The sequence below is a fragment of the Canis lupus genome, chromosome 27 (genome assembly GCF_003254725.2).
Source record: "Canis lupus dingo isolate Sandy chromosome 27, ASM325472v2, whole genome shotgun sequence".
NCBI classification, from domain to species: domain Eukaryota; kingdom Metazoa; phylum Chordata; class Mammalia; order Carnivora; family Canidae; genus Canis; species Canis lupus.
This window is the reverse complement of record NC_064269.1, coordinates 882,462-908,267: the sequence shown is the minus strand read 5'-3', so window position 1 is coordinate 908,267 and position 25,806 is coordinate 882,462. Positions and strand designations below refer to the sequence as shown.

At 58.9% G+C, this 25,806-nt stretch overlaps 1 long non-coding RNA gene across 3 annotated transcripts; it reads left to right on the top strand.

Annotated features, from left to right (window-relative positions):
* The first annotated feature begins 8,794 nt into the window (after positions 1-8,794).
* On the top strand, positions 8,795-24,246 carry LOC112667147 (uncharacterized). 3 transcript variants are annotated; one of them, XR_004809956.2, is made up of 4 exons: positions 8,795-9,179; positions 14,386-15,109; positions 22,375-23,366; positions 23,644-24,246. It is a non-coding gene; the product is annotated as an uncharacterized LOC112667147 (long non-coding RNA). The 3 variants fall into 3 exon arrangements; XR_004809955.2 differs by having other exon boundaries at positions 22,375-24,246; XR_007406607.1 differs by lacking the exons at positions 22,375-23,366; positions 23,644-24,246 and having other exon boundaries at positions 14,386-15,625.
* Positions 24,247-25,806: the final 1,560 nt, after the last annotated feature.

Genomic DNA, 25,806 nt, shown 5'->3' with positions numbered 1-25,806 from the left:
CGACTGCTGTGCAGCCCCGCAAGGCACAAGTGTACGAGCCCAGCGCTCTCACTTTTCAGTGAGATTCTGCACAGAATCTTTAGATTTTTCCCAGGATTTGGGAGCTTGGGGTGGGGGCGGGGCGGGGAGGGGCCGGGGGAGGAGGTGTGTGACTCAGCTCCTCCCAGGAGCCTTGGTGGGGCACAGGGGACACAGTGTCCTGGCCCAGTCCTCCTCCTCACTCCACACCCCCAGCCTTGGCCAACTCAAACAGGCCCCCTCCCTGTCCGTCCCCGCTCCTGTTTATACCGGGAGCCCCTTAGTCATTCTCTGGCTGGCTTTTCTACTCTCCCCAATATCCCTCCTCTCCTGGCTCTCTCTGCCCTTATAAGTCCTGGCCCGGTGGCCCCAACACCTCCTGCCTTTCCCCTCGCCCTGTCTGCCTTTGCCCAGTTTCCTGCTTTCCCCTGCTTCCGGGGTAGGCCCGGCGCGCTCTTCCCTCCTGGTTGCAGCTGCTGCCCGCAGCCCCCCAGGTCTGGAAGTTGGCCTCAGAGGAGCCGCCGGAGGGGCTTAACCTACAGCTTATCAGCCCAACCCTCTCTTTCAGAAGAGGAAACGGTGTAGACAGACGAAGTGACTTATCCAAGGTCACACGGCTAGCCAGTGAGAGGTGGACCTAGAACTTAAGTGTTTTGACTCTAAACCCAATGCCCTTTCTTCTTAGCCAAGTGACCTCCGCGTGCTGTCTCCTCTCAGCGCTTCTCTGTGTCTCTCAGCTTGTCTCTGCCCAGCCCGCGTGTCTCTCAGATCCGACCTCTGTGTCCCTTCATGGCTCAGCAGGGATGATTTGCTGTGACGATGGACTATTGGTAATCACAGCCTGCTGGACGGAGGGGCGAGGAGTGACGGGCAAGGGCAGGCCGCTCGCCAGGCCCCTCTGTCACCGGCCGCCTGCAGCCTCAGAGCAGGACGAGTCCACGGGCAGAGGTGCCGGTTCTGAAGCCAGGAGCCATGCGTGGTCTAAATAGGGACAGGGACATGGTATTAATGGTCCCTCACGTGTGCTACGTGTCTGGCCCCGTGCTTGACCTTGAACTTGCCTTTATCCCACTTAACCTTCCCAACTGTCCAGCATTGCAGGTATCACGATCTTCATTTTACTATCAAGAAGTTGAGGCCCGGGGAGGGAGGGGGAGGCTGGGGGGCCGAGTCGGTGACGTGTCTGCTTTTGGCTGGCGTCGTGATCCCGTGATCCCGGGGTCCTGCCCCCGATGCCCCTCTCCCCGACTTGCTCACTCTGCTTTTTCTCAAATTAATAAACAAAATTTTTTTTAAATTTATTTATTCACGACACACACACACACACACACACACAGAGAGGCAGAGACACAGGCAGAGGGAGAAGCAGGCTCCACGCAGGGAGCCCGACGCGGGACTCGATCCGGGGTCTCCAGGATCACGCCCTGGGCTGCAGGCGGCGCTAAACCGCTGGGCCCCCCGGGCTGCCCTAAGAAATAAATCTTAAAAGAAAAAACAAAAAACAAAAAAACAAAGAAACTGAGGCCCAAAGGAGTGAAGTGACTATGACTTACAGAAAGAAAGGGGCAGAGGTAAATCCAAATTCAATCCCAACGGATTCCAAAATTGTGGCTTTTCTGTCAGTTTAGCCTTCTAAGCGGGGCCGGGTTTCTATGGAGGGAAGATTCTGGGGCAGGGATCCTTAGCCTAGGTCCACTGGCCCCCGGGGGGGGGGTGGGGAAGACACGGGCACAATCCATCAGCCCTCTGAAGGTCCCTGGGGGTTTTGCGCGCCTGCATGTGATTTCTCTGGGGCCAGACTCAGGTGTTTCTGGATTCTCAAATGCCTGGAAATTCTAAGAACACTGAGGCTGATGTCCTGGTTCCAATGAATAGAGTCCAGCCTTGCTGGGTCTGTAAGCAGCCTGGTCGGGTGGTCTGGGCTCAGTGAGGTCTCCTCGCTGGCCTGTGGCTGCACACACAAGTGGGTTGTAGGTGTGCCCAGACAGACGCCAATCCCCTCCGGCCTCGGCCTCGGCCTCGTAGCCTGGAGGGAGCTGGGGCTGCCCCGACCCTGGGCTGGGGGCTCTCGCTTACTCCGGGCAACTGTGCCAACATCGCGTTCTCAGTGCCACCGGAATCAAGACTGGGAAGAGTTTGCTGCACCAAGGACCAGGGGAGTTCAGTGGCCTGTGGCTCCTGGCTTCGGCCTGGGGGTCCCGGTCCCTCTGCCCCGTGGTGGGGTGATGAGTGGGAGCCGTTCTCGGAGAGGGACGGAAGGAGGGAATCCCTGGAGGTAGAGTCGGAGCCCAGTCAGCCCAGGAGCCTGAGTGCAGGGCCTGCTAGCACCGAGCGAGGCACGAGAGCCGCCGTGCGAGCCCTTGGGCCATGTCACTGCCCTGACTCAGGCCTCAGCCTGGGGGGAACCGATGGCTCCGTCATCTGTGAGTCACCACCCTGCCACCCCCACTCCCTGTCTGGTGGGAAGAACCCCCTCTCCCCATGTCCTAGACCTAAAATAAACCCAGACTCCCCTCCCCTCTCCACCCCCACTTTGCTCAGAGCACGGGAGGGCTGGATGAAAGATTTTTGCGAGGGTGACAAGACCAGTCCCGGGACATAAGGTGCTTGAGCTCCCTTGGTGCTCCAGGGCTTCGAACCTAGGGACTGAGACCTGGGACCAGGTCCCTCTGGAGGACCAACCTGGGAAATCCCCCCAGCTGGGCTAGGCTGGGAAGAGACAGAGGGGCAGGGATCAGAGGACGGCCCCGATGGGAGAGGAGCAGGGCTACAGGGAGGCCCGGGGACGCGAAATAAGCCCATCAATGGGACGCAATTTCCTCCATCCCAGCTAGAGTCTTCTCTTCCAAACCCTCTTCAGTTTTTCTTGAACAGAATTCTACAGCAAAATGTAACAACCCCAGATAGGAAGTTAAAAGGGAAATACGATTCTCTGGGGTGTTCTAAACGTTGACCTCATTTTATTTGCTCATCCCTCCCCACCCCCATTACTTTCCATCCTTTTTCTCCCCCTCGCTGCCCTATACCTACCTCTGGAGAGGAAAGGAGTGTCTGAAGCTTCTGTGCTTGGGGAAAACCTGGGGGCCGGAGGAGAGATCCATCCGGGGTGGGAGCTGTGGGCGGGAGCATCGGTTTCCTGGGATGGCCTTCCCAGATGCAAGCACATCTGGAGCCCATCAGGGAGGGACCTGGAACACCAGGATTCCCAATACACATCCGACTGGGGCTGTGAGGGGCTGAAGATGAGCCAGGCATTCCCTCCCACCCCCATAAGTTTGCCTGCTGTTTCTAGCCCTCTCCTGGGAAGGATTACCAATCCCAGACAGGAAGTCAGGGCACTGCAAGGGGCTGGGAGCAGGGCGAGAGCTTGCAGGGATTGCACCCAGAGCCAGGCCGACGCCTCGCCCTATGGAGATGACGACCCTGCTCGGGAGGGAGTCAGGGGTGCGCGTGTGCAGCGCGGGTTTGTCCTTAACAAAATAGGTTTGCCGTGGTGCGAGGCTGGGGTGGGGGTCAGCACGTCCCCCCTGCTTGCTTCTCATGAAGGACAGAAGTCCTCCCCGTGAGTCTCTGGGCCTGTTGCCCTCCTCACCTCTCCACCCCCCATAACCACGCACACTCCTTCCTTGGCTGCAAATTCCTCCCTGTCCATCGTCGCCTTGTAATGAGCACGCTGGTTTTCCAGGGATCACGTACCGGGCTAAGAATAGGTCCAGCCGCTTGCCCTTCCCCTCGGGGAGATCCAGCCTGCTGGGGCGCTGAGTCTGGGGGTACATGGAGGGTTAGTGACCCCTGCAAGGGGTCCGGGTGTCGCCGGGAGCCAGCCCCTAAGGGTAAAGCGGACAGTCTCTAGGGCTGAGACTCCGGGGTTCCTCCAGGGGCGGGGGAGTAGGGCCCTCTCCTCTTCTCCTGCAGCTAAGGCTTGACGGGGAATCACACCTTGAAAGACTCTTAGCTTCTGGACCCCAAGCTTGCGGCTGAGTGGAGCTAATGATATGCTAGAAAGTAGTGCTGTATACAGTGTCCGGGTGCAGGAGCAAACCGGCTTCCTGCCTCACCTGCAGCGGAGGTCCAATGGGCTTTGCCCTTTAGCCTCCACCTCTCTCACCTCCGGGCTTGACCCTTGGTTGGACTTCAGAGCCCGGGGCGAGGCCAGGGGAGGAGCTCCCTGACCTGCTGGCTTGGAGCCCTTTCCACGTCTCTGACCTGGGCTTGGCTGGGGGGGCCCAGCCCACAGAACAGTGGGGCTGCGGCAGGGCTAAGGCCCCGGGCCTGGGGGACGGACGTGGGCCGGAGACTGACCTGGGGGGAAGGGTGGCGGCGGGTGGCCGGTGGCCGGCGGGGAAGGTGGAGGGGGCTCTGGGCCTTCGCAGAGCTTGGGTGGGCGGGGGGGGGGGCAGGGAAGGCAACCTGAAGGAAGGAGGGGAGACCCAGGGAAGGGAGAGAGGGAGCCAGGGGTCGTGAGGAAGCTGGGAGATGAGGGAGGGTGAGAGGGAACGTTGGGAGGGAGACGGGAGAGGACAGGGGGCCTCCTTCCCGCCCGAATCCCGCTCACTGCTCAGAACCTTCCAGGGCCCCGGCCTCTAGCGGTGGAGCTCTGTCCACTGGAAACCTCCAAGCAGGTGCATGGAGGCTGGCTTGGGCCAGGTGAGGGCCCATGGGAGTTCAGGCTGGGGAGCCGGTAAGGAGCAAAGGGGTGGACAGACAGGGGCCCCTGCAGAGGACAGACAGCAGGAGGCGGAGCCGGGAGAGGGGCGGGGAAGGGGTGAGGCAGCAGGGCCCCCCCCCTCCCCCGGAGGAGGCTGGGGGAGGCCCGACGTGGGGCAGCTGTGCTCCGCGGGTCGGGCTCCGCCGGGCGCCAGGAGGCCCTTGGGGTGGACGCGAGGCCCGCAGGCAGCCTGGCCTCTCGGCACCTGCCTCTCGGTCCCACCGGCTCCCTGGGGCCCTCGCCGTTTCGGGGCCCCTGACGCGCCTCTCCTCCCCCGTGCCCTGTCCTCACCGCCTGCCAAGTACCGGTCTCTGAAGCAGCCTCCTCGGCCCCCATCGCACCGCGGCCCGGTCTCCCGTGCCCCTCTTCTCCGGGCTTCTTTCCCTGCAGCGGGCGGGCAGGGGTGAGGCAGACCCGGAGGTGCCTCCGGCTCCCCCTCCTCTGCCCATCCCCCCCTTGGCCCCTTTCCCGCTCCCGGCTCCCTGGGGTAGTGTTTGGGGGTGGGAGGGGGGGGAGGTCCGAGATGGAAAGTCTGACGCCGCGTCCAGGCCCCCAGCCCCACTCGGGCAGGCTGAGCTCATCTCTCCAGCAACCACAGCTGGACATTTTCCATGTGATCACCTCGGGGCCAGGGGCTGGGTTCCAGAAAGCCGGCAGGGCTGACCGAGTTTCACCACGCGCAGGCTTGGGGGCCGAGCACCCTCAGGTGCCCCCACCCCGTCGGCGGGGCCCGGGCGGAAGGCTCTGGGGCGGAAGCAAGAGCGGAGGAGAAACCGGCCCGGGAAGAGTCGAGGCCGGGAGAGGCTGTGGCCCAAGTTGGCCCAGGTGCCCTGCGTGAGTTCGCCATTCGGGCTGGCCGGCCCGGAGGGGGCCGTGACGCGGATGTTTACGTAGGTGAGAAGTGTGCGCCTCAACGCCCGCACGTGCTTGTGTCCGTGTGCAGCTGGGTGTGGGCCTTGCCGGGCCCCAAGGCGGCCGCCACCCCCACCATCCCGTCCCTCGCTAGCCAGGGGCCTGCTCTCTCAGCCCAGACACCGGCGTCGGGGCTGCCTGGCTGGGCTGGGGGCGACCACCCGGCGGTGGGCGCAGGGGTGCCGTGGGCTGGAAGGTGGGTCTCGGCGCCCCTCCCTGTCCCCGGGCCCTGGACGGCGGGCCTGTGTGCAGGAGGCTGGTGGGGCGTGCGGGGCGGGGAGGGAGGAAGGAGGGTGGGCAGGAAGCACTTGGCTGTTTGTTCCCTCTCTTTCCTGACTCCTTTGTGGCGACAGACCGGCTTCCTTCCTCCCCGCGGCACCTTGGCTCCCGGCGCGTTTCCTCTTAGGCCCTCAGCGCGGCTCTCAGCCTGGCACGGCGGCCGTTTTCCAAGCTGGGACTTCTGGGAACGGGGACCCCTAGGCGAGTGGGAGAGGGGCTAAGGAATGCGGGGCGATGCCAGTCCGTCCCTCTGTCAGCGCGGTCAAGGCCGGCAGCCCCGCTTGGGTGGACTGTGCGGGGCGGGGGGGGGGGGCTCCGTGGCCAGCAGATGGGAAGCCTCTGCCCAGAGCAGGGCCCCAGGTGTGGGGTTACCTGGGCCTGGCCCTCCTGCAGCCCGGTGTGGGGCGAGCGGGCCTGCCGGGGCTCCCCGCCCCCGCTGAGCCTGGCTTCTCGGGCTCTGAGTCCCTACTTGGCCGTCCTTGCCTCGGTCTGCCCTGCCCCACCTCCCACCTCCATCCACTGCCCTACAAGTCAAGGAATGTGAGTCTCCTCTCACTCTCTCATTGATTAGTCATGGGCACCCCGATCCCCGCGGGAACGGTTACTCACCCCTGCGCCCCCCCTCCCTGGCCCTGGTCTCCCCAGAACTGGCCGAGTTCCTGTAGGAGGAGCTCACGGTGCCGGACACGTGGAAGGAGGTCGTGGGGGCTGCGGGCGGTGGGCAGCGTCCTAGAGACAGCCACGCCGGAGCCCCTCCCTCCCCCCAGCTCGGCCTCCTGGCTCCGGCCACGTTAATGGCCACGGGGTGTAGGCAGAAGGGGGAGGACTGGGGTAGGGGACGGTAGCCGGGTCGGTGTGGCGGAGGCCCGAGCACCTGGCACCCAGCCTCCTCACCGGTGCCGCCGTCGGGGCCAGGCTGGGGCCGGGCCCCGCTCTTTGCACTTGGCCGAGTGCCCAGGCCTGGCCTCTGTCTCCCAGAATCAGACAGGGGCCTTTCCCAATAAGGAGCCTCCCCACTCTGGGTCTACCCCGTGCTGCCCCGCTGCCTCTCCCCTCTAACAGCTCGTCTGCCCTAAAATGGCCAGGTCTTTCCCTCCTTTCCTCCTGCCCGCCCTGCACACCCAGGTTTGGGCTCCGGGGGAGAGAAGGGGACTAGGTAGGGGTAAGGACGGCCCGGGCCGGTGAGCCCGTCTGCAGAAGGGGAACGGGAGTCCGGGAGGAGAGGGCAATGGGGCCGCACGACCCAGGTGTACTGGGGTGGGCGGAGGCACCGTCCCTGCGGCTGCTGCCCTCTCCTGCGGCGACGGCCCGCGGCATCACCACGTGCACGCACCGGTCCCTTGGCTCGGCCCTGCCGGGCGCGGGCACGCGAGATGCTGTGGGTCCACCCGTCAGGACAGGGAACTTAGGGTGCGCCTGGGGCTCTGCCGGTTACGTGTCTGCCCTCGGCTCCAGTCAAGATCCTGGGGTCCAGGAGTCCTTCAGCTCGGGTTCTGATCTCGGGGTCCCGGGATCGAGCCGCACACCCGGCTCCCTGCCCCACGGGACTTCCTCTGCCCTGCTTCCTGTTCGGCTTTCTCTGTGGCTGCCAAATAAATAAATAAAATCTTAAAAAAAAAAAAAAGATGAGGGAACTGAGGCACAGAGAGTCGAAGTACCTAGTCCAGGGGCGGTGGGAGAGCCGGGAATCCAACCCAAGCAATCCAGCTTCACTTTCGGAGAAACCACCCCACTGGCTTTGTCCGCGGACGCTTGAGCCTCGCTGGCAGGAGCAGGAGGGGTGCCCGGGGGCTCGCGTGGGCGGGGGGATGCGCGCAGGCTGCCCCTCAAACGCCACCGTTAAGGACTCTTGGGTCTTTGCATGGATTCGGACTAAATGCTCCCAAGAGCCAACGGCCCAATAAAAACTTAAAAAAAAAAAGCAAAACCCAAGAAATGTCCTTGTTGAGTGACACGCAAATGATATGTGGGTCAGCGCAGGAGCCAAGTGTGAGTGGAGGGTGGCGGGCGGGGTGGGGACAGGGGCCCGGAGCAGAGCTGGGGACAGGGTGGGAGGACGAGAAGCCACAGGGTGTGCGGACGGATGCGCTTGAGCCCCTTCCCCGCCTTTGCCTATGATGTTCCAGGCATTTAAAAACAGTGATTTCTTCTACGTCCAGGGCCCCAGGGGTGGCAGGGCGGGGGGGGGGGGAGGCTGAGGGTTCTTCTGGCCCCGACCGACACCGACGGCAGAGCGGCCCCTGGGATGGGGCCACGTGTTGACTTGGGGGTTCCGGCTTGAGCAAGACTCTGCTCAGGTTCGTCTTCCCTAAGCGGAAGGAATCCAAGGAGCTGCTCCCGAGTGGCCGTCCCGCGCACGCAGATTCCTACACGGGGGGCGGGGGGGGACACTCACTGGGGAGCACGGCGTGGGGCTGCAGCTGCTGTGCGGGGGGGGGGGGGGGGGGGGGGGGGCGCGCGGGACTAAACAAACACTCGGTAACTAGGATGAGCTCAGGGCGCGGAGGGGAGGGCTCTGCAGGGGTGGTGGGAAGGGAGCCCGCACGCAGGCCCGGCCAGGGAGGGAGGCCGCGCTGCTCACTGTCCGCGCCTTCAGCTTGGGGCTGCACCCCCCCCCCGCCCCCCGGGCTCCGTGGGGCCGGGCTCTGGATGTCCAGGGGGGCGCACTCGCAGGCCCCCCAGGGTGTGGGGGGGACCAGGTGCAGGTCTCAGCATGTGCATCCATCACCTCGTTTAACCTCAAAATACTCGGAAGAGGCGGCTGCACGTCTGTCAAGTCCCTTCCCCTACGTCACCTTCCGGATGACCCCTGACACCCTTGCAGTTCCCAGAGCCCTTCGGCTGGGGAGGAGTCTGAAAAGGCAGGACAAGGTGAAAGGAGATTTCTGGGTGGTGACGCGGGAGACCCTGGGAGGGGCCGGGGGACTGTCACCTGCTGTGAAGGTGCCTCTGTCTGGGTGTGGGGACTGGCTCGGCTGGGGAGGGCGGAGAGCTTCCCGGTGCTGGCTCAGGGCTCACAGGGCACCCTGGTGTCTCGGATTGTTTCTGGGAAGCCCCTGGGGATAGAAACAGAGAGTCGAGGAATTACTTCAGAGCTGACCCGGGAGCTTGAGAGGCCAGGGGCCCAGGGAGGAGCTGCCCTTTGTTTCACCAGCTGCTGGCTCAACAGCAAGATCGGAGGAAATCAGATAAACAGAGGGACTTCCCTGTTGTTTGGCTTGAGAGTTGGCGATTGTGAAGCTAATGGGTTCTCCCATCCCAGGTCAGCAGGAGGTGGTCGTGGTGGGGAGGGGGTCGGAGTGGACTTGGGCGCTTCCCTAGGTGACCTCTGACCAGTTGGAAGGGCCTGAGATTTCTAGGGGGGAGGGGGAGGGGAGGAGAGGGGAGGAAGTGGAGGGGGAGGGGAGGAGGGAGACAGGAGAGGAAGGAGGGGGAGGGGAGGAGGGAGAGAGGAGGGGGAGAAAGGAGGGGAGGAAGGGGAGGAGGGGGAGGGGGGAAGGGAAGAAGGGGAGGAGGGGGAGGGGGAGGGGATGAGGGGGAGGGGAGGGGAAAGAGAGGGGGAGGAGGGAGGGAGAAGGGGAGGAGGGAGGGGAGGAGGGGAGGGGAGGAGGGAGAGAGGAGGGGGAGAAAGGAGGGGAGGAGGGGGAGGAGGGGGAGGAGGGGGAGGGGGGAAGGGAAGGAGAAGGGGAGGAGGGGGGAGGGGAGGAGGGGAGGAGGCGAGGAGGGGGAGGAGGCGAGGAGGGGGAGGAGGGGGAGGAGGGAAGAGAAGGAGAAGGGGAGGAGGGGGGAGGAGGGGAGGGGAGGGGAGGAGGGGAGGGGAGGAGGGGAGGGGAGGAGGGAGACAGGGGAGGAAGGAGGGGGAGGGGAGGAGGGAGAGAGGAGGGGGAGAAAGGAGGGGAGGAGGGGGAGAGGAGGGGGAGAAAGGAGGGGAGGAGGGGGAGGAGGGGGAGGGGGGAAGGGAAGGAGAAGGGGAGGAGGGGGGAGGGGAGGAGGGGGAGGAGGCGAGGAGGGGGAGGAGGGGGAGGAGGGAAGGGAAGGAGAAGGGGAGGAGGAGGGAGGGGAGGAGGGGAGGGGAGGGGAGGAGGGGAGGGGAGGAGGGGAGGGGAGGAGGGAGACAAGAGAGGAAGGAGGGGGAGGGGAGGGGGGAGAAAGGAGAGGAGGAGGGGGAGGAGGGGAGGGGGGAAGGGAAGGAGAAGGGGAGGAGGGGGGAGGGGGAGGGGAGGAGGGGAATGGGAGGAAGGGGAGGAGGAGGGGGAGGAGGGCAGAGGAGGGGGATGAGGAGGGGAAGAGGGGGGAGGGAGGGAAGGGGAGGGGGAAGGGGAGGGGGGACCTGCCACAGGCGCCCTGTGAGGGGAGGGTCGGTTGTGCTGGGCGGCAGCCTGGGGTGAGGCCCGGGGCCTGAACACCCCTCCCCTGCCCGCTTGGAGCTCCGTGGGCAGCCAGAAGCCCGGTGTCCCGTGTCTGGTCCACGGAGGAGGCAGCGTGGAGATGGGGAGGCCCAAGGAGCTGGAGGCCGTGGCTGCGAGCAGGGCTGGCGGGTGTGAGCTCTCGTGGGGCCGCTGGGCGTGCGCTCGAGTGGAGCTGGCGGGTGTGAGCTCGAGTGGGGCTGCTGGGGTGTGAGCTCGCGTGGGGCCGGCCGGCATGAGCTCGCGGCCCTCCGAGGGTCGGGGTTGTGGACCGGGCGCGGGAGGGGGGTGGGGCCTGGTCGAGGTGGGAGCCCTGAGGAGCCCGGGGCACTGTCCCCGCCCGTGGGACGCACCCGCAGCATCGTGACCCTTGGTCCCTCCCGAGCCACCCCGGGACCCTCAGGCACCCACACCGGCCGCCGCCCCTCTCCTGGAACTGGTGCTCGGGGTGCTCCGGGATCACCAGCCCCCCGGGCCGCGCTGGGGACGAGGGGTCCTCGCCTTCGTCAGGGCCTGGCAGCAGCGGCCCTGGCAGCCACGAGGTCGGCCCGCCTCACCCTCCCTGTCGCCCCCGGAGGAGCTGGGGCTGCCGGACTCCTGGGGTGCAGGCCCTGGCCCGGGGGCGCCCCGTGGCTTGCCGGCTGGGTGCGGGCGGGGGCGGCCGTGTCTGCCCTCAGGTGCTCCTGCCTCTTCCCTTGGTAGCCGCCCTGTCGGGGCTCGGGGCGCACCGGGGACCGGAGGCCACAGTCCCACCCAGGCAGGGCCTTCTCCCCTCGGGCCCCCCTCTCCCAGCTACCGTTCGGGATCCATCAGGATTCGGGGGCACAAGTGACCTTGGCCAGCCTGGGGCCGCCCCCAACCCCCCCCCCCCCGGGGCCCCGTGCCCAGGAGGCTGCCCTGACGTCTCCGCCGTCCAGCGGGCGGGGGTCGGGTGGAGTAGCCGGCTCTGCAGAGCATGACCTTTTAAACCCGAGGTCATGAGCTCCAGCCCCACGTTGGGCACGGGGCCTACTTAAAATTCTTAAAAAAGGGGAACCTTATGCTTGCATTTGGGGCTGAGATGGCCCCATCCCGTCGTCTGAGTCGTCCGTCTGCTTCCCCGTTAGACGGAAGCTCCAGTGGAGCCGGGACTGTGTGTCCCACGTCGCTCGGGCCGTCGCACCAGCGCCAGGAGAGGACTGCACACCTCCCGGGGCCAGATGGCAGTAGGCGGGGGACAGGCGCAGATCCGGGCAACACCCTGATGTGTTTGTTCTGAGGAAAGGGGAGGGGGTGAGGCTCCAGCCACCAGGGCCCCTGGACGGGGACCGAGGGACACCGAAGCCTCCCTCCTCCGCTGCCTGTGAGGACCAGGGCAAGCCTCTCCGCCCTTCAACCCGCCAGCCACTAGGTCCCGAAGCTGCGGCACCGCTCCCCAGTGTGCCCAGCCGGTCGCCGGTTTGCTCCCGTGACTTCAGCGTCTGCAAAGCAGCGTCCTCTGCGCCGTCCGTCCGGCCGCACACGCTTCCCCCGCTGAGTCTCTTGGCCACCCCCCGGCCGCCCCGAGTTCTCACCCCGAGTCTGGACGGTTGCAACCCAGCACGGGCTGGTCCGGGCTATTTATGAAGCCCTCGTGCGGGTGGGAAAGGGAGGCCATCGGGACGCATCCATGATAGGAGCGACTGTAAATGCCCCATGACAGGCACTCACCCTGAGAAGTCTGAAAAGATATTTTATTTATTTATGAGCGACACAGAGAGAGAGAGAGGCAGAGACGCGGGCAGAGGGAGAAGCAGGCTCCACGCAGGGAGCCCGACGCGGGACTCGATCCCGGGGCCCCAGGGTCACCCCGAGGGGCCCCGACAGTGTTTTCTAATAGGATAATCTCGTAGCAAGCTTAGCACGTCTCGATACTGTGCCTTTGATGTACATCCGGGCTTGCACTGCCTCGGCGGGATGTGGCGGGCGGCCAGGTGCTGCGGCGTCCACCCCGTCGGGGCGGCGGCCACGTAACCGACTTCTGGTTAACGGAATGTGAAGGAGGCAACGGGTGTAACTTCTGGGTCGTGTCCTTAAAATGGCAAGCGGATTGCCCTCCACTTCCTCCCCTTGCCGGCACACGGTGACAGACCAAGCAGCCGCCTTCGACCTTCTCTACCCGCCGAGGGCTACCTCTACCCGCGTCCTTCTGGTCCACTCCTTTGTTCGTTCGTGGGTCCCCCTGATAGAGCCGCGTGGCCTACATTCTCCGAAAACAGATTAAGATCGCCACGAAATCTCAGCCGACTTCGAGGAATGTTTTCGAGGAGCTCAAAGATAAAACTGAACCCGTTCCAACGAAAATAGAATCTGCCGACATCTGGTTTAATGACGTTCCGTGAAAGACTATGGCCCTTGCTCCCTCACGAGCACGTTCAAACTTCTTGTCGGTGCATAAACATCCTACCTCTTCTTCTCAGCATCTTCTGTGATTCGTGGTGACGTTGACGTCCCAGACGGGTCGGGGGGCCGCTCACCGACCTTCGTCTCCTGGGATCCAGGCCCCTCTCTGCTCGCGTCCTACACGGAGTCAGGGCTGGCCTGTGGGGCCGGCGCAGTGACGGGGGAAACGACGTGTGCGACTTCCAAGGCTGAGGCATAAAGGGACGTCGCGGTGTCCCGCTTGGCCTACTCCTAGGTCACTTGCTGCCAGGGAAGCCAGCTGCGTGTCTTGGGGGCCGTCCAGCAGCCCTCCGCCGAAGCCAGCTCTCCGTCCCCAGCGTGTGACTCCACTCCCGTGACAGGGTCGCCCCGGGGTACACGGTGGCCAAGCCTGCAGGGCCTGGGGGAGACCGCAGCCGCGGGGGGGTGCAGCCAGAGCGCCCAGCCGAGCTGCCGATGAGCTCCTGGCCCACAAGAGCTGTCGGGGAGCAATGCTCAGGGTCGTTCCGAGTCGCCGCATTTGTGATGCATTCATGGTTGTGCAGCGTAGGTGACACGTTCCCGGAAAGGAGGACCCATGCGTCCCGCGTCCCTGCTGCTGTCAGGGCTCAGGCCCATGGGTGCGGTGCCAGCGGGACACCCCCCTCCCCCAGCTCCGCAGGTGCATGAATGAGCAAAGGCGAGATGTTCACCAACATCCCTGGGCTTCAGGATTCCCCAGAGCAGAGGTGGGGACGTGCGGGGTGGGAGGGGTGGGGTGAGGACCAGCATCTGTCAGTCGGGCTGTCCCCACTCTCATGCCTGGGGTCAGGGGGAGGCTGTGTCTCCAGCAGTCACGACACCGAGGGACTGGGAGGGGAGGCCGCCCCGGAGGCAGAGGAAGGGTGGGTGCAGGCACAGGCCCTCCCCGGGGACCAGGCAGCCCGAGCCAGTCGGCGCCGTGAAGGGAGGAAGGGCTGCTCTGAGCCACACGGCACAGGTGCGGGCCGGCCACGCGGGCACCATGCAGCGTGGACACCACAGTGACGCCCCCCGCCGTGGGCACACGCCCCGGGCCCCACCGGCCGCCTGGAGCCCGGACCCTACCGAGCTCCGCTGTGCACCGCGTGCTCCCCTGTACCCCTCTACCGAGGACGGCGCTTGGCTTTTTAAAAAATTGTTTATTTTTAAATATTTTCTTTATTTATTCATGAGAGACAGAGAGAGAGGCAGAGACACAGGCAGAGGGAGAAGCAGGCTCCACGCAGGGAGCCCGACGCGGGACTCGATCCCGGGACCCCGGGGTCACGCCCTGGGCCCGAGACAGATGCTCAACCACTGAGCCACCCAGGGATCCCTGCCTTTTTTTTTTTTTTTAAAGATTTTACTTATTTGACAGGGAGAGCGAGCGCGCACAAGCAGGGGGAGTGGCAGAGGGAAAGAGCAGCAACCCTCTGCTAAGTGGGGAGCCTGATGCGGGACTGGGTCCCGGGACCCCGGGTCACGCCCTGGGCGACGGCAGCGGCTCAGCCGACGGAGCCCCCAGGCGCCCCCGTTCCCGTAGTTCGGACGCAGCGTCAGCTGGGGTCACACAGGATCCTGTGGGTGCTGTACCGTTACCCTGGGGCGGGGGCGTCCGTCGCTTCTCGAGGTTAAACAGCGGTCACTGTCCTTATTTTACAGAGAAGGAAACTGAGGCCCAGAGACACGATATGGCTGAGGCCCTGCAGCCGACCGGGACGGAACCCAGCTGTGTTCCCCGTTCTCCCACCGTGACACGGTCCCCTTTGCTCCACTGGCTCCCCTTTGTCCTCCCACCTCCAACTTCAAGTTCTGGCTCGTGGTCAGAAGGGTCCACTTCCTTTTCTCTTCCAACGGGCGCGCGAGGATGGAGAGCGGGTGCTGCTGCCTTTAGGTGATGCTCCCCCCTTCCGTGCCCCCCCCCCCCCCGGCTCTCAGTGAGGACGAGCCTGCCCGTCCGCGTACAGAAGGGCGCTCGGGCTCCAGGCTCCGCTCAGCTCGCGGCAGGGAAGCGATGGGCACGGCGCCCTGGGACGGCCTCCGCTTTGGCAGGCTGGCTGTGCCCCCTGGGGGTCGTGGCCTGGTGCCCACTGGCAGGGGGGGTGCGTCAGCTTGCCGCTTGGCATCCACGGAGGCCAGGTGCTGGCTGCACACCTGGGCGGCATCTTGCCCCGCCGGCCCGTCCTGGTTTGTCACCCGAGGTTTGTAGATGTGTGGGAATCTCAGGAGGACGGTCTCTGCGTGGGCCAAGGACGCCGGCACCTCCAGACAGGCAGAGGGACACCTCCCTGCCAGCCCGAGCCCCAGCTCTCCGTCGCCGAGGAGTTCTCCATGTCCCGCTCCTCACCTCGTGTCGGACGCTGCCGGGTCAGATGAGCGTGGAGACGTGAGTTCGAGCCCCACGTGGGGCGTAGCGATTACTCAAAATAAATAAATCAGGGGGGACGCCCGGGTGGCTCAGCGCTTGAGCGTCTGCCTTCAGCCCAGGGCGTGATCCTGGGGTCCCGGGATCGAGTCCCCCATCGGACTCCTGCAGGGAGCCTGCTTCTCCCTCTGCCTGTGTCTGCCTCCCTCTGTGTCTCTCGTGAATAAATAAATAAAATCTTTTTTTTTAAATAAATAAAATCTTAAAAAAAAAGACTCTAAACTATCCTCACCCTGAAACTAATAATACACTATATGTTAATTTGAATTAAAAACAAAACAAAACAAAACCATTGGACCCATGGGTAGGTAGCTCAGCTGGTTTGGTGCCAGCCTTTGGCCCAGGGCGTGATCCTGGAGACCCGGGATCCAGTCTCACGTCGGGCTCCCTGCATGGAGCCTGCTTCTCCCTCTGCCTGTGTCTCTGCCTCTCTCTGTGTCTCTCATAAATAAATAAATAAATAATCTTTAAAATGAATGAATGAATGAATGAATGAATGAATACATAAATAAATAAGGGGCATCTGGCCAGCTCGGTCCAGCATCGGACTCTTGGGTTTCGGCTCAGGTCGCGGTCTCAGGGTTGTGGGGTGGAGCCCCGTGAATAGGGCTCCGAGCTCGAGATTCTCCCTGCCCCTCCCTCTGCGGGCACCCTCCCTGCCCCCCTCTCTCAAATACATAAAATCTTTAAAAATAAGCAACCAACCAAACTTAAAAAAAAACAAACAAAACAAAACCACCAAAGCTGCCAGGCCTTCGGTGAAGTCAGCCTCCAAGGAAGGGAAGGGGGAGAGATGGGAGGTCGCAGGCAGGGTGAGGGGGGCCCAGAGGCCGCCAGGTGCCCCCACTGGCTCACGCGGGCCTGGGAGGACTCCCGAGGACTCTGGAAGCCCCCGAAGCCCCGCTGCCCAGCACGGCCGGGGCCGCCCGACCACCGAGTCTGTGCCTCCACCTGCTGGGCGCCCAAGGGATCGGCAGCCGGGCCCGCCCCCCCAGCTGGAAGCCCCCAGCGTCCGCCTTTATCCCAAGGCTCAAGCCTGCGGGAGAACCGACTGGAGGGTGAGCTGGGCACAGCCCCTCGCCGTTCCTTCGCCGTCCAGCGGTCTGTCCGAGGCCGGACACTGCGCCCAGGTGGGGTGTCCGTGCCCTCTGCATGCCTGGCAGCTGCACCCCGAGCAGAGGGCCGCGGGCACGTCAGCTGTGGGCAAGGGTCACACGTGCCCGCTGGCCGCAGGGGCAGCGAGAAGGGGGACAGAGGGAAAGCACTGCCCTTGTTTGTCCGTCTGTCCTCTGCTGCCTGACAGACGGAGGTACGGGTGCCGTGGGTGGGCCCGTCCTCCCCACCGTCCCCTCACGCCCGCGGCTGGTCTCTCCCACGGCCTCCAGCAGAGACAACCCCTCCCAAACCCGAGGGGACCCGAGCCACGTGGGGGCCCCTGGGCTCCCTCCTCTGAGGCGAAGGCCACGTGTACGTAGTGACAGCTCTCCGGTGGACCCTGCACGGTGACACGCAGGTCAGTGAACACCCTCGATATTGATCAGAGCACGTGACTGGAGCACGCGACACCGTCGGTCCACGGAGGGCAGAGGGCTGGGAACAGAGGACATCGGCTCCAGAAGCCTGTCCTGCCCCAGGCTACGTCGCGATCCACCAGGTAAATGCCACACCTTGACTGAAAGGATGGATGCCCTTGGTCTTTCAAATTGGTTCGAATTTTTTTTTTTTTTTTTGGACACAGAGAGGGCGTCGGGTGCGCACGAGCTGGGGTGGGGTGGGAGAGGGGCAGGGGGAGAGAGCCTCAAGCCGCCCGCGCTGAGCAGGGAGTCGATGGGGGCGCTCATCTCCGGACCCCGACACTGCAGCCTGAGCTGAAACCAAGAGCCTGGCGCTTAACCGGCTATGCCACCCAGGTACCCTAATTTCTAACTTTTTTTTTTAAAGATTAAAAAAAAATCATTATTCATGATGGAGAGAGGGAGGCCGAGACAGAGGCAGAGGGAGCAGCAGGCTCCCTGCAGGGACCCGACGTGGGACTCGATCCCGGGACCCGGGGTCACGCCCGCAGCTGAAGGCGGCGCTAACCGCTGAGCCACCAGGTGCCCCTCATTTCTTCTAATACAAAAATTTGAGGGGTGTCTTAGTGGCTCAGTCACGGTCTCAGGGTCCCATCGGGCTCCGTGCTCAGCACACAGTCCGCTTAAGATTCTCTCCCTCTCCTTCCCTTTTCTGCCCCACCCTATAGTCTCTAAGTAAAATCTTTAAAAAAATTTAAAAGGAAGAAATCAAGATGTGAATACAGTTTATGGAGATAATCTTGTGCCACTTGTGTTTGTCATCAGTGACTTAGGTATCCTCAGTTTACCCATCACAGCGAAAATGCACGGAGTGCTTGCTGTTAACACTGCTAAAAACTTTAGTACCTTTTTCCCCCATTTATACTTTTAAGTGATCTTATGGTTCAGGGGCTGTTCCTTTACTATCTTTACGTTCTTAATCACTACTACGCTCTACTCTTCATGGTTAGCGGGTGGGGTTTCTTAAGGATCCATTAAGGACCTGGATCCATCAAAACTCAAATAGTGCCATTATCTTCCTTGTAAGCTCCTAAAAAGCCTTTACTCAAAGTAATATGTGGTTTGAGAGACTTTATTGTACGTAAGAACGATATGAGGTGTATCCTGAAGAGGCTCCTGTGCGCTGCTTCCGGAGATTCTGACGCAGGATGTCTGGACCCAAGCCCAGGAATCTGCATTTTAAAATAAGCACCCGGGACGCCGGGGAGGGGGGCTCAGCGGGTGAGCGTCTGCCTTCGGCCCAGGGCAGGACCCCGCATCCCCCCACCCTGTCCTGGAATCGAGTCCCGCGTCGGGCCCCCTGCAGGGAGCCTGCTTCTCCCTCTGCCCGGGTGTCTGCCTCTCTGTGTGTCTCTCATGAATAAATAAATAAAATTTAAAGTAAAATAGGCACCCGAGTCGTTATGACATAGGTGCTGTGCGGACCACGCCTGGAGGAGCGGTGCCTGGGCCCGCACGCGGCCTGCGGCAGGGCTGTCCCTAGCGCAGGTGCCCGCGCTCCTCCCGCCGGCTCTGCGGGGGCCCGGCCACACGGCCTTGGCCTCCCCCCGTGGCTGCGGACCCGCCGCTCGCTGGCTCCCAGCTGCCTTCTGCTGGGGGGACCCTGCCTGCCCCAGGCCCCGGAGAGGCCGCGCTCGGCACCTGCTGGCCTGGGGGGTGCGCGGCCGGACAAGCCGGCGTTCGTCCCGCGGCTGGAGGGACACGGCTGGAGGGACGCGGCTGGAGCTGGCCAACCGGCCTTGGAGCAAACTAGGCCGTGACCACCCAGCCCGGAGGAGGGCGTGGGGCCGTGCGGAAAGCTCCATTTAATCTCCGGCCTCGCAGACGTGCCTAGAGCCCGCTTGGCTTGCTTTTTTCAAAGACTGATCCATGAGAGACACAGACACGCAGGCAGAGGGAGAAGCAGGCTCCATGCAGGAGCCCGACGCGGGACTCGATCCCGGGACCCGGGGTCACGCCCTGGGCCGAAGGCAGCCGCTCGGCCGCCAAGCCCCAGGCGTCCCTAGAGGCTGCTTTTCATGCACTTTTCTAACAAGCCTGGCTTTTGAGGCTGTGAGGGCCTTTCTAGCTCCTAGAATGAGTGATGGTTCTGTCTTTATTTCATTTTTTAAAAAGGTTTATTTATTTGAGGGAGAGACAAGGACCGCGACAGGGAGCACAGGCAGGGAGGGAGGAGAGCAGGCTCCCGAGCAGACCGGCCCCCTAACCAAGGGGCCACCCAGGCGCCCCGAGCGATGGTTCTCTAAAGAATTCCTTTCCCCCTGGACATCTGGGGGCAGATTAACCAAAACTCCAAATTGGGAAATCAGGGGACCCCCGAGCTGCTCTGCTGTGGTTGTAACGTGCCGTGGGGCTCAGTACGGGGAAGGCTAGAGGCCTTCACTGTCCACGCCCTCCTCCCGGCCGCCTCCGACAGTGCTCTAAGGTTCACGGGAACTTAGACAAGGATCAGAAGGAAAGTGAGCCCTCGAAACGCCTGTAGAGTCTTCGACTGCAGAACAGGACTGGAGGGCTGGACGGACCCTGGCGGCCACTGGAGGGCTGGACGGACCCTGGCGGCCTCGTAGCTCCATCTCCCCCTGGGGGAGGAGGGAGGTTCCCGAGGTTGAGGTTGAGGTTGCGGGGCTGCCCTGAGACTGAAGACAAGGCCGCGCACTCCCATGTCAACGTCCCCTCTCCCAACTGCTTCCCTGGCCACTTTCCTCGCGAGTTTTGCCTGCCCTTGCCCACTGCGCACTCACTACTGCAGCAATGTCTTTGACTTTTTTTTTTTTTTAAACAGGGAGTCACGTTGGCATATGGTACTTTTTTCTTTGAACTTTGAAAGTAGCTGATTTCCTTAAAAAAAAAAAAAAAAACAGACTGACCTATTCTTATGAAACAAATATCTAAAACCTCAGCACAGCCTTGGGCAAACTCAGGTACTGATTATCTAGTTTCCGCCTCCCTTCGTCTGCTGACCACGCATCTGGGTATTTAGGCTGGTCAGTAGCTCGGTCAGCATCTGATACTGTATACGTGTGGGATCGTTTGTGCAGCTTCCCGATGCCTGGACTGTGGTCACGGTGCTGCGTCCTCACACTCAGTATCCGGTGGCCATGGAGCCGCAGCTCCCCTGGTGGGTTAGTTCAGTGGTGTCCTGGGAATCACTCCTAGGGGGCCCCCCTGGTTGGCTTCTCCAGCCACAAACGACTGTGTCAGCACTTCATAGTGCTTGGTATTAAGTTTCCTTTTGCTTAAAAATACTGATAGTGAGTGTGGCTTGTTTCCTGCTCTAGAAGATAATTACAACACAACTCAATAAAGGCTACTAAAAATAGTATGAACAAGGCACCTGGGTGGCTCAAACACCTGTCATGACCCAGGGTCCTGGGATAGAGCCCCACATTGGGTTCCCTGCTCAGTGGGGGGCCTGCCTCCCCCTCCCTCTCCTACTTGTGCTGTCAAATACATACATAAAATCTTAAAAAAAAAAAAAAAGCATATAAAGAGGACAATAGGAGCCTGGATCAGAGAGCCTGGACTATTACCCGAGGAGATAACATTTGAGTTGGAAACTGAAGGTGGCATGTGCTAAGCAGGGAAATGTGGGGCTAGGGAGGAAACAAGTGCGTTTTAGAAAACAAGATGTGCCAAGGTAGGGCCATTAAGGGGCACAGTGTTACGGCGAGTTCACTAGAGCTCAACTCTGGGCGGGGCGGGGGACAGCAGAGCAGGAGCGACCGTACACTGTAGTGGGACACTGAGGGGTAGCAGACCTGGGTCCAATTCTGATTCTTCCATATGGCAATTAAGTAACTGGTCAAATCTCATCTGGTCTATGATCCTCTTTCCTTACCTACCACACGGGGGCCTAATAATGTCTACCTCACGGGGTTATGCGGAATTAAGTAGGACAATGCATAAAGGTGTTGTACAGCGCTTGCCACATTATCGAGGGCTCAGAAAGCCTTTGCTGTTATCAGTAGGGGCACTGGAAACAGATCACTAGATATCTTGAATGCTGTGCCACGCAGGTGGAGGACAGACTGAAATGAGCCTAGACTACCTGCTGTAAAAGTCCAGGGATGAGGATGTGAAATAGAGCAGTGGTGGTGGAGAAACGAAGAACAGGTTGGTGTCGGAAGTCATCGCTGCTATGAAATGCCAGGATCCGCCAAACTGAATTTGAGGAGTCCTGAAAAGATCATTAACCTGGAGTAGTCGTGTGTGGAAGCGCAGGTCTGGGTGGTAGCTCTGAGCATCTCCAGGTCCAAGGCCTGTTCGAGCAAAGTGGCCCTGAGTGACTCTTCTAGTTCTACTCCCTTGGACATTCTAGGAGCAGGAGGTCGTTTCTTGTGATACTTGTGGGTAGGAGCCCTATCGTCACTTCTTGAACTGGCAGCTGTACCGGTGGCTTCCTAACTACTATAGGAGCAGCAAAGACTTCTTTTTTTTTTTTTTTTTAAGATTTTATTTATTCATGAAAGACAGAGAGAGAGGTAGAGACACAGGCAGAGGGAGAAGCAGGCTCCACGCAGAGAGCCCCAGAGAGCCCGACGTGGGACTCGATCCCAGGACTCCAGGATCATGCCCTGGGCCGAAGGCAGGTGCTAATCCGCAGAGCCATCCAGGGATCCCCCGCAGCAAAGACTTCTGACTAGACTTTGGGAGTGGTTTCTGGAAGTCCAGGCTAGAGTGTTTCTCTAGCCTTCCTGCTTAGACTAGCTCAATGGATATTTTCCACAACTAAACCTGGATCAATATTGGGGGACAAAGTGTGTGTTCATTTTTATGGATATATTTTAAAAGATTTTATTTTTAGGACACCTGGGGTGGCTCAGTGGTTCAGTGTCTGCCTTCGGCCCAGGGCATGACCTCAGGGTCCCGGGACTGAGTCTCACATTGGGCTCCCTGCAGGAGCCTGCTTCTCCCTCTGCCTCTGTCTCTCCTGAATAAATAAGATCTTTATTTATTTTAAAAAATATTTTATTTATTCATGAGAGAGAGAGAGACAGAGACAGAGGTAGAGGGAGAAGCAGGCTCCATGCAGGGAGCCTGACGTGGGACTCGATCCTGTGCCTCTAGGATCAGGCCCTGGGCTGAAGGAAGTGCTAAACTGCTGAGCCACCTGGGTGCCCTAAATAAAATCTTTAAAAAAAAAAAATAAAGATTTCATTTTTAAGTAATCTCTACACCCCACATAGGGCTCTAATCCACAACCCTGAGATCAAGAGTCACATGCTCCCTGACTGAGCCAGCCGGTGCCTCTATTTTTAAATTTATTCATTTATTTGGTGCATGGGGCTGGGAAAGGTTGTGTGTTTTTAAAAGAACACGTGTAAGCTTAGTACTTTTGTAGATTAAGCAGTTCAAGATGAAAGACTATTAATGAAAAATATAACACCTATATGGAAAAGAGTTAAAGAGAAATAAAATTAAGGTAAAGAGAAAATGCCTTATGGAAGATATCAGAAGATAGGAGCAGGTGTGATAGCCAGCCGCCCCCCACTGATCCTTGCCTCCTGGTATTCAGCTCTTGTGAAATCCCCTCCTGCACTGAAGAGGGCTCTCAGCTGTGTAACCAAAAGCATATTGTAGAAATGTCGTCCTGTGACTTCTCAAGTTAGGTCATAAAAGAATTTACAGTTTCCATTTTGCTAACTTACTCAGGAGGAAGGCATTTGACGTGTTGCGAAGACACTCAAATTTCTGATGTGCCAAGCAAGTAAGTGATCCACCTGAGAAGCAAATCCTCCAGCCCCAGGCAAGTCTACGAGAACTGCAGCCCTGGCTGACATGTTGCATGTCGCTTCAAAGACCCCGAGCCAGGACTACCCACCTACGTCACTCCTGAGTTCCTTACCCACAGAAGCTGTGGGGGTAACAGATGTTCATTATTGTTTTAATCCACTATGCTCTGGGGAAATTCGTTATGCACCGACAGATAACGAATACACTGGGATACAGCACAGGTAAAAGGAAGAGGCTAGCCTCGGAGAGGAAGCATACCCCTGAAATAAAGGAAAAGTGGATGCTCTGAGAATTTAGTCTAGGGATGGGGAAAAAAAGGATGTTTGATGACCAGTATTTTCTCTAGAGAGTAAAAGGCAAAGCTGTCTGCTGAAAGTAAGGGTGGGATATAAGGACTATAAAGTTGAGAATAATAAAAAAATTGCAGTGGTTACGAGGTAAATCTGAAAAAGCCAAACAGAAATGAGTATCTGAGTTAAGAAATCCTACATCTACAGTGGAGTCAGTTGGCAAATTTACGTGATTTTCTACCACTATGCTCAATAACCTAGAAGAAATACAGTATAAGAGATGGTGGGTTTCACTTAACTTGGGAATTGGTGAAGCAGAGACAGTAAAAGAGCAACGGGGTGGAGAAAACTCCGGGTGCTGATTCAGGCCACTGAAGTGATGACCACGAAGCTGACAGACATGGAAATGAGTTCAGGAGGAAACTCACAGCCCGGAAGAATGAGAGGTCGAGTGCAAATTACCATTTAGGGAAGCAGGATGGGTCTAGAAGCCACAAGCAGTAAATCAGATGTCCCAGGATATGGTCACAGCCAGTACTAACGAGCTACAGATCCTTGGCAAAGATCATGGTCTTGAAGCCTCCTTTTCCGTCATCCTGGGTTAAAGTATGTAAACGACAGGTAAGAACGGTGGCTTGGCGACAGCAGATGCTCTGTGACTATGTACTTATTGTTCCTAATGTTTTAAAACTATATGATATTTAATACACACACACGAAGCCTAATAAGATGAACACCAGGGATCCTACCACCCAACTTACTGAACAGAATATTAATACACTGGGTTTTTTACTGATCCATCTCCCTGGCTTCTCCCCTGAAGATAACTACTATCTTGAGTTTTGTGTTTATCATCTTCTTTCCTTTTTGTTAAATGTTATGTTCCACATTTGTACAGGGCCTGTTTCTTCATACGAAAGATGAAGCTTTGGATTAGGTGCTCTCTAAGCTCCCTTCCAGCTCCAAGGGGATCTGAGATATGACGGGCGGGCATCAAAGTCACATACATGTTTAGTGGAACCATATAATAAATGCTTATTTTTCAAGGATTTCATACAGCTAAAACACTGACTCTTCCGTTGAAATCTCCAAGTCAACAAAAGGGTTTCTCAATGGAGCTTCTAATCTCAAGATCGAGACTTTCCGTCACTTTCAATTTGCACCTCTGCTAGAAAGTTCCACCCTAGAGAAAACACAAGGAGCTAAATAATCTAAGCCCCTGACCCTGCCCAACAAAAACCTGAAACCCAAGACTGAGAAAATAGAACTGAAACAGATGAACCAGGAAAGCATATTTTCAATGACAAGTATTTTAATAAAAATGAAGAGGCATGGCTGGGTTCATATGCAATTTTTCATACAACCTGGATTTATTTCCTCCACATAAAAATGTGTCCGCATGTATAAAATAAAACGACTTTGTCTTCTTCATGTTTCCTCAAAGGTTCTTATGCTATTTTAGTTTTTATATAAAACAGTCTTTAAATAAGGTAAACACAAATGCAAATCTGCTGACCATATGGTTGTTCTCCAGGGTCACTGTCTGCCCCAGGATGCTATTTTTCCTAGTTATAAACAATCTTACCTTTCATATTTGTCTCACTAGTTACAAAGTTTATGAGTTACGTGAGTTGGACCAGGCAGTGGAATTGCCGTGTGCAGGTCGGATGCCCTCTTCATACAGGTGTGCATGTATCAGGCCTCAGTGTGGCTGGGAACAGACCACCTGAGACTGTGGCTATGGGGTAACAGGTCAATGTATCTTCAGCGGCCTCTGGAGAGGCCATGACTGTAAAGTAGGACGTGAATATGTTCCAACCCTTAATGGTACCAGGAAGACAGTGATTAAAAGAATGAGTGGTCACTACAGTATTTTTCTCATGGTATTTAGAGAGTTTTCCTTATTCTACGCACTGAATTGGCAGAAGAAAACGAGTTATTTTCTTCAAGGTCTCCTCGCCAGGGCCCGTCCTACTTCAATCATTTAAACTATAGAATACAAATTCCCTTGATTTTTGTGACCTGCCTCTTCAAAACTGTTTTTTCTTTTTTTTTTAAACTGGTTGTAACAAGCATAAGTCACCTCATTTTCTGCCCACCTTGGAGCTTAGCATGAGCTGGGCCAGGTAAAAACCCTGGGAGCCCAAGAATGGCGGCACGCATATATAGGTTTTGTCTAAGAGACTGACCCAAGGAGCCACCGCTGCCCCGACGGAAAGCCTACGGCACCCGCAGCGCATTATTGGAAATGGATTCCAGATACTCTCCTTGTTTCGCTCAGGTACAGCTGCCAGGAGAGCTCAGCACCGTTTTTACCTACTTGTGTTTATTCCTGGTGAGAACATTTGCAAATCACAATGGCCCTCCTGGAACCCCTACAGAGAAAGGCAATCCTCTGAAAGCAAACCCTCTCTTTGGGGTGGAGGGTGGAAGCCCTGGATAGGATGGAAATGCAGGCCTTAAAGGCTCTCCGGGCCAAGCTTCTGAAACACCGCTGCATTTAACCTTTAGCCCTAACACTTGCTTTTAACTGAAATTAAGGCAGAACATTCACTGCTTACCTGTCCACATTCCACGGGAAGCACATCCTCTGAGAAAGAGGGTCTCCCTGGTAAGTCAGCTTCTCCACTCCCGTTCGGACAGACGTGTCAAGCCAGTTCTTTATTCTAGTTTTTGGGAATCTCCAAAAATCTCCAGCCAACTAAATCCAGACTAGAGAATTCTAGGCCCCATAAACATCCCAAGCAGTCTCTGAAAGCTCCTGGACCAGACAAATTGGCTGGTTTTATCATTAGTTTACTGAACAAACCACAGGATTGTTTATTTTGTGAGCCAACAACAACATCAACGCAGGTAGGAATTCTCCTGCATGGAGTGCTACTCACATTCGAGAAGGTCAGGTGGTTTTGTGATTTTGTGATTTCTATTTGATTCTTTTGTTGAGGTGTATTCAAGCGGCTACTCCTTTGCAATGAGACCCGCACCCTTCCTGCCTTCCCTGAACTCGGCAGGAGTCGCGGGTTCCCCGTGCAGTGTTAACTGTTCTGTCATTGCCTAAACA